This window comes from Hyalella azteca, unplaced genomic scaffold (assembly GCF_000764305.2).
Source record: "Hyalella azteca isolate HAZT.00-mixed unplaced genomic scaffold, Hazt_2.0.2 contig1933, whole genome shotgun sequence".
Classification (NCBI taxonomy): domain Eukaryota; kingdom Metazoa; phylum Arthropoda; class Malacostraca; order Amphipoda; family Hyalellidae; genus Hyalella; species Hyalella azteca.
In genome coordinates, this window is record NW_025932225.1 from 260,416 (window position 1) to 268,574 (window position 8,159).

Below are 8,159 nucleotides of genomic sequence, written 5' to 3' on the forward strand. Positions count from 1 at the left end.
CTTTCAATTTCGATCTGAAATGGATATTGGCAAATGATGTTATTGAAGATACACTAATTCATCCTGAAAATGCAGCTCGGGTTATTATGTATTTTTGCTGGCATAAAAACTCTGGAAACTGAATGCGTCTGAAGTTTGCCTCAGCACAGACCGCAACGGTCCCTCAATATCCGGATCAGCCGTTATGATTATTTTTACCTTTTTTTCTTTTCTCTCTTCTTCTTCTTGCCACTCATTTCCTAAACACACAGCAATACCCAATTGTGGCCTTTTCCTCTGTGTGTGCCATTACAGTGTTTGCTAAAACAATCTTACCAGAATTTTTCCTAGCTCAAAATACCTAAACTAACCGAACCGAACCCAGCCTAACCTATCCTAACCTTACCTTACCTATAAACCAAACCTAACCTGACTTAACCTAACCAACCCTAACATAACCTAACCAAACCAATCCTGGCTAGCCTATGTGATGGCCGCCATATGAGTTTGTTCCTGGCTTGAACTTAACCACAGCAAATTACGTATATTTAACTATATGTTCAATTTTCTACCTATTCTTTTTTGATGCCGTGGATGTTTGAGGCTGGAATTTGCATTTCCAACACTCAAAAATCGTGTTGGACATGCTTGCTCTGGCCTCAAACATCCACCACTATGTTTAAATACTCCCAACCTCAATAACCTAGGTGTCAGTTTTCCTCTATCAATCAAACACTAAGAGATTGGTTGAAGGAGAATTTGTTCTCTAGTGTTGTTTGACAGCAAATATCGGGGGGAACGAGAGGGCCCAGAGCTCACCACTTGGGGCCCCTGAAAGGGAAGTTTTGTTCTCTTTAAATTTTCTTCAATCCTGGTCGTTGCAGAGATAAAAGGCCTTGAATAAGTAAAATATCCAATTGTGATGAGCACGGAGCCATTTTAATGACGAATGAAAACTTTTCCCTATGGGACGTGTGATTTTTCTTTTGATGAGCTTTTTAACATTAATGACAAAAAGCTGAAGCATGTAAATATATAAGACCGAAGTTCCTAACTTGAAATTAAGTTGTCCAAATGATAGCTTGGAAAAGTGCTTAAATTCGATTTTTTGCTTGAAGTTTGGGCATAAAGTTTGTTAAAGAAATATTTTTTAAAGAAGTGACATACGCAGTAATTAGAGCAATTTTATTATCTGTTAATAGCAACTTTCATAAAGTTTCCCAAAAATTCGTAGCTCGCACAATAAGCTGAAGAGTAAACACGTTGAACCCGCTCAGAGAAGCTCCCCGAGTTCCGTTGTTTTGACGAAAATTTGGTCAATTATTTTCAACTTTGAAAAATCATATCTCGAATTCTATTTGAGCTATGATCATAAAACAAAAAATGTCCAAAATGAAGACAAAGACTTGTATTTTATGACGAAAGCTGTAAAAAATTACAAAATTTACCGTACAGTAGTAAAGAAAAAAAAGTTGGAAAGAAAATTGACAAAAGTTTTGCTTACAACTTTGTGTGTTTCCTTTTTTTCGGAAAGCTGCTATAACTATGTAGTGTGTCTCGTCGAGGCGCTTCAGTAATGTCATCAGATTTGCAGAAATGTCTGGCCGTGAGAGATGAAAATCCACTGAAAAATAGCCAAAAACGACTTCTGTGGGTCAACTTTGACCCCAATGTTTGGGTCGAAGTTTCAAAGCCACCGAAAAAAAAACGCTCGAAATCCCAAACGCACTCCATTTTCAGCGCATTTTCTCATATATGGAAAAATGCACTATTGTGCTCGCCATGTCCGTCCGTCTGTCTGTCCGTCTGTCTGTCCGTCAGTGACTTCACGTTTTCGTCGACGAGAAAATGCGCTCTCGGTCACTCACTGCAGTGAGTACTGAGTTATATTTTTTCATCTTTCGTTTGAAATAAAGCGCATTGCTCTGACTTGGCAACTTTTTGAGCTGTGAACTTTTCCGCAGTCATTTTAGGTAATTTTTGACCAATTTTTTTATGTAGATTTGGGGGGGGGAGTAGAAGTTTTAGAAATCCGACAAGAAGATTTTGTCTACAAAATATGCTGTCAATTCTGTGCCAATTTCATGAGATTCTATCTGGTGAACTCTCGGGAAAATGGCTCGAGTCTAATTATATACCTCAAAAACCCAGTTCCTGGTGAATCAGGCAGCAGCATATCAAAGTGTGGAGAGTACAATATAGCGTCCGCTTCGCTGGCTGTAGTCGCACACACATAGAGTACGCTGCTCCATCCGAAGCGCCGGCTCAAAAACCGGTACCTGCCAGAAGTGTAGCGGTTAGAGAACTTCATCTTTTTTCTCATAACTTTCTCGTCCCTCGCCGTTCCCGGCCCATGGTAATACGGTATATAAGGTGAGAACTTGAAGCGCTTCTACTTAGACAGGTGCCTGCTGCTTCACCAAGTGCATTACCACATTAAGACTCGAGCGGACTTGGCCAAGTTGCCACACAACTGCATTACTAAGTCGGGCTTATCTATAAGCGCCTCTCTCACATTTTCGTGGTGACTCCGCCAGACATAATCATGGAATCGAAATTTATGGTCAGTTCTACTTTGAATTGATGAAAACATATATTTATTATAGTGTTTTGCGCATGAAACAATTTTCTATTAGTTAATTTATGTTTTAATTTGGTTTTAGACTCATGTTAATGCATTGTATATCCATCCTATATGAAGACTTTTTCTCGTGCTTCCGCAGCCTTTTCATTCAATCTGTAGTTATGTGTAAGCTAGTATAAAATGAGAGGAAAATGCTTAATTTACTTTTATTAATCACAAATTATGTCATGATTCATCTGAAAAAAAACACAATTTGTAAATGACTCACAATGACTTACACAGTTTTTTTTGCCGGACAAATAGTTATTGTTGAAAATATTCGAACTCAGATAAACAAATTTTAATTAATTAAATTTCATTTAATTTAATTTATTAATTTTATTGAGAGGAAATAATTTTTCACCTGACACCTGATCAACAAGAATATTACTGCATCAAACTAAACATTTACAGGTTATTATTGTTTTATAAGCATGAAAATAATTTCCTTACTTCACTGTAAATTAAAGATTCTTGGACTTTGTTAGTTATCATAAGTGTCGTGCACGGTTAAATAACCGTTGTCTTACTTATAGTGCCACTGTTACCTAGCAATCAGGACAGTCAAATACAAAACCATCTGACAAAATGATTTCTGAAATTCATGATCGCTCTGAAATTTATTGAACCAGCTAATTTTATGAATTATTATAGCTGACAAAGACCTGCCCTACATTCCTCCACATAGACTTCTCACGCTACCATGATCACGTTTTCATTAGACGTTTTCATTATACGTTTTCTAAAAGCAGCAATTGTAAATTTTTTTTTCACTGTGCAAATGCATACAGATGATAGATATTGTACAAATATTTGCACAGATATTGCTGATATTTGCACAGATATATCAATGTACAAATGCATACAGATGCTTGCACACAAATTCACACAGACTCTGGAACATTCCGATTGGATAATCTCACATGTTTTCCTAGCATTTGAATTATACACGACGCTAAAATAGCAGTAAATGAAACCTTTTGTCTGCCTGCAGGTAGGTGGTCCTCCTGCTGGTGCGGGGCGACGTGGTCCTAGCGGCCGCCGGGCCTGTCGCCTACGCCTACCCCAGCGCCGACGGTGAACCACACCACCGACACCACGGGTGGGGTGGAGGATATGGATGAGGAGGATATGGATGAGGAGGATATGGATGATGAGGATATGGATGAGGAGGATATGGATGAGGAGGATATGGAGGAGAGGGATATGGAGGAGAAGGATATGGAGGAAATGGAGGCTATGGAGGCTATGGTGGCTACGGAGGCTACGGAGGAGGTTCTGGAGAATATGGAGGATACGGCGGTTTTGGATTAGTTTTTTTTAGTTATTTATTCAAACGCAGTAACGATCTTTTAAATATTTTTCATTGTACGGCCCCTGGTTGATTTGCGTTGTTGACTCACGCATAACGCCAGAGTTCAGGGATCTCTTGGATTAGTCCTCACACATTGCATTAAACTCATAACCGAATTGGCCTATGTTCAGAATAATTATTTTCATAAACCTATAATCATCATTAATTCTAAAATATGAAATTCCATACAAATTAATTTCAGCTAATTAGATTCTAATTTAATTATTTCTCATGCCAGATTCCTCGGCTGATTTGGGGCAGACAATTGATTCGGCTACTAAAAATCTTCGTTACAAGAAACTCTCTCCAGATATTTATTTATTATAATTTTTGCTACTACGTCAAGTAAATAAGAAAGTTTAATATTGACTTTTTCTTTTCCTAAAAACTCAAAGTTCTCCATGGAGCATACAACAAATATTGAATTTAACGCATTTGCAGAAAAAAATAAAATCGTTCAAGTATAATTATCAAAAATTTCCTATTTATTTTATTTTAGTTAAATTGTTAGAGCTATTTTAATAATTAACATTTATTTTTAATAAAAAAAATGGGTGTTCAAAAAATAGAAAATCCTTGAAAATTTTCCGACGTAATCGTAAAATAATATGAGAATAATATTTGAAATTAAAAGCTTCACAAACTTGAAGTTAGTGCCGGTAGGATACAACTTATGCGATCATGTATTTTTCACTTGACATTGAATCGGGTTACTTTTGACACGATGCGACATACAAACACGGTAAAAACAGGTGTGAAAATGTATATCTTTGGCAAAGTAGTAAAGCTTCGATCGTCTATGTAACATATGCGACATTCGATCAGATATAATAGAGAAAAAGCATTTGTAATACTCGACAAGCAGAGAAAAGATTCAGCGATACTCGACTTGTGACGACACAACACAGCTAGTGACGCTCGACGAGTATATATAGGCATGGCTCTATGTACAATTAATACGTGTCACGTGCAGCCGTGAGTCAGCGATGCAAGACTAGTTGTGATACGGAGAAGCCACGATTAATCTTGCTTTTCTATACGTTTTTATATACGAGTTAAGTTACATTCTCGATATTTTATTAGAGTTATAATTTAGCTTCACAAGTCAATATTCCGTACTGCAAATTAATTTTAAATGAAGTTCAGTGCCAATGAATAATAGAATAAAATAGAAGTGTTGGCATTGAAGAAATAGGCCCATGTCCTGTTGCCGATTCTTGTACTTTTCGTGACTTGATTCACAAGGGATCCGGCCTTTGGAACCCGATCTTTCTATAGCTGACGATTGATTGAGATAGCTGCTGGACTCATTGCCTGGTCCGTAATTTGCTTGGCATTTTAAGACTGAACATATATGCTCCTGCATAGCTTCGTCTAGTTAAAGTGTAGTTAATTCTGACTTTATTTTATAATATAATATGTAACATAGCTTGTGCGCAGGTGAGCAGAATAAGAACGTGGGTTGAAGCGATATAGAGTTTGTAAGACGCGGTTGTTTCGTGGTCGTGAGACCGGGTGTTGTTTACATTGGTCGTTGGCAAGCCTATCGCGAGGGAAATTCCATCAGTTGAGGAATTCGGTGTCACTTCGAGGTATCCATAACGACCCTAAAATTCACGCCAAAAGGTTGTTAATTGTGGGGTCAGAAATAATGGCCGCGCGGATCTTTGTTTCATTCCTACCACTACGACTCCGATGTAATAACGTCAGAACGCTACGAGAAACGGCCGTAACTTGCTTATTTGTACGGTCAACATTTATTGCTACGGTTGTGACTTAGCCGTGAGACAATGCGAGAGGCCAAGACACGTCCAACGATTATAACGCCGGCAATCATATGATTAAAGTTTTCGAGCCCTGAGCAAGAATAATCTTCGGTACGGTCATCGACACGATGCAGTCAGGGTTATCGTCAGTAGCAGTACAGTCACGAACACAAAGAGCAGTAGCATGGCAATGAGCTTGGAGTAGCATCATTGACTAGGAAGGCTTCACCATTATTCAAAAGTACGGTCGTTATAAAACAACCTACGACCTGATTGACCGCGAGACATCTGTAACAGCGAGGCACGACGGCTACGGAGAAAGAATGACCACGGGCAGCGGGGATGCGCGGCTACATACGGCTGGAGTACGGCCGCTGGAAATACGGCCGCAAACGTGCGCGTAAAGTACTACGTACGTACTCATCGGTACCGCAACGGATCGAGGTTTCTGGTAAAATTAGGAGATTTGAGTTATGTTAACTGATAGATTTTCAACTTTGATTGTGTTAGGTTTTTCTTTCGCTGTACTAGAAATTTTTGTTATAGTATTATGTGAACTGAAATTCCCCAATTTAATATTAAATGCACCAGTGTGTCATTGCAACCCTCTCTCTGTACGATTTTTGCCGTAACCTATTTCATACGAAAACTTATATACGCGAATACTCCGAGTAAAGCCTAAGACGCTACGCACGCAACTTGACTAAATTAAAGCAATCGCTGAACAATCAATCAATAAAATATAACAATGAAGCAGGAGACAATCATACAAACTCACTCTAATTACCAACACATGTTTTATTCATATTGGGAGTATACGAAACATGACAATTCAGTCATAAGAACGATGAAGAGAGGGAAAATTAAGAAGGTTTCATACCCTTCTTGAGCTCCTCGTCCATGTGGAACATGATCACGATTTATGATTTCAATACATGAAATATCTTTTTGAAGTCCTGCTCTCAGTTGCCTACCGTCTCATTTCGCTCATTTTGGTGCAATGCTGCACAAGCTGAAATTTTATGTGTAATTTTTTAGTGTGCCGTCGTACTATTACATCGAGGTAATGAATACATTCTTCAATTACATGATTTTAATGGGTTAAATTGAAGTAAACATTTTGCTTGAATCCAAGAACATAGAGAAAATTCTAGAAGTTAAAGATGTTCGCTACATGTAAACTTGGCAGGTCCCTTGTAAAGTTTTTCTTTGACTATTAATGGGTTTGAAATCAATTGTAGTGAAGTTTGATATTAGATTTCTATAAAGTGTCATATAAGCAAGTATCAACCATAAAAAAATGTATGACCTCAAAGTACTGTACGTATTTTGAAATTTGTTCAATCAATCTTAAGTATACAGGAGAAAAATTTTTCTGTAATATTATAGATTCCTGGAATACAGTCATACTCCTTTAATGGGAACGGCCTCCAACTTCCGTCAACCGATCAGAATTTCCGTAGGAATTCCCTGCCATCAGTCATTGTTCGGTTTCACTTTCCTGGAATTCATCGCAATCAACAGTTGGTTTCGTCGGTGTGTGTATATTAGAAAGTGGGAATTTTTTAAAATAACTTAGCTGCGTACACTACAGGAATAGTTCTAACGCATGATGAATATGTTTGCTGAGCATATATGTATTAGACCAATAATTGAATTTATTCAGACTATATAATGAAACGTAATAAATTCCAACTGAGTTTGTGCTATAAGCATTCGGAAACTGGATCATAAGAAATTAATCTGGTGACCATAAGTTCAAAGATTAATAACACCTGCTGTTTTTAGAATCCATGGCGGGTGTCGATTCATCAACCATCATCATTATATAGTATCGTGCCAGGGCAGTTCAACTTGATGTCGAAATCAACAACCAACAGAACGCCGTAAATTATTGTCGGTCGACTCATAAATCTAAAAGAACGTGGACGATCCGGTAAACCGGTGCCCGCCCGCAGTTGAACGGTGTACTTTAAATCATTTGTATTCTCTCCGCTCGGTCGTTCACAAAATTTTTCACGGCGATGTAGGTACATAAGGAAGGAGCTCGGGGTTTCATCCACACACCTGTACCAGTTGTTTTTATGTGTGCATTGTTGCAGTCTACCCTCACAAGATATAGCAACTGCTTGTTAAACTTTTATGGCGTCAAACTTTGCTGTGAGTAACATTTTTTTTTACTGTTGATATCATTTGCTAGTTATTGTAATTTATTAAATGACTTAGGAATATATAATTGATTGGAACTGTGTTTTAATCTCAGTGCTTTTGATTGCGAAAATTACGAGTCCCACTAGCAGACTTAGCGTGTCGAAGCTGGCAGTGAAATATTTAGACGACCTGGGCTAGGAAATAATTACTATTTACTTTCCCTGCATTCAGACCGACTTCATCAATCAACACAGAATCCATTCCCAGTTTAAACTCAAAGTCCACC

At 37.9% G+C, this 8,159-nt stretch overlaps 1 long non-coding RNA gene across 1 annotated transcript; it reads left to right on the forward strand.

Moving 5' to 3' along the window:
- Nucleotides 1–2,388: 2,388 nt before the first annotated feature.
- Nucleotides 2,389–4,304, forward strand: LOC108667972. Its single transcript, XR_001930575.2, has 3 exons — nt 2,389–2,542; nt 3,597–3,704; nt 4,195–4,304. It is a non-coding gene; the product is annotated as an uncharacterized LOC108667972 (long non-coding RNA).
- The last annotated feature ends 3,855 nt before the right edge of the window (nt 4,305–8,159 follow it).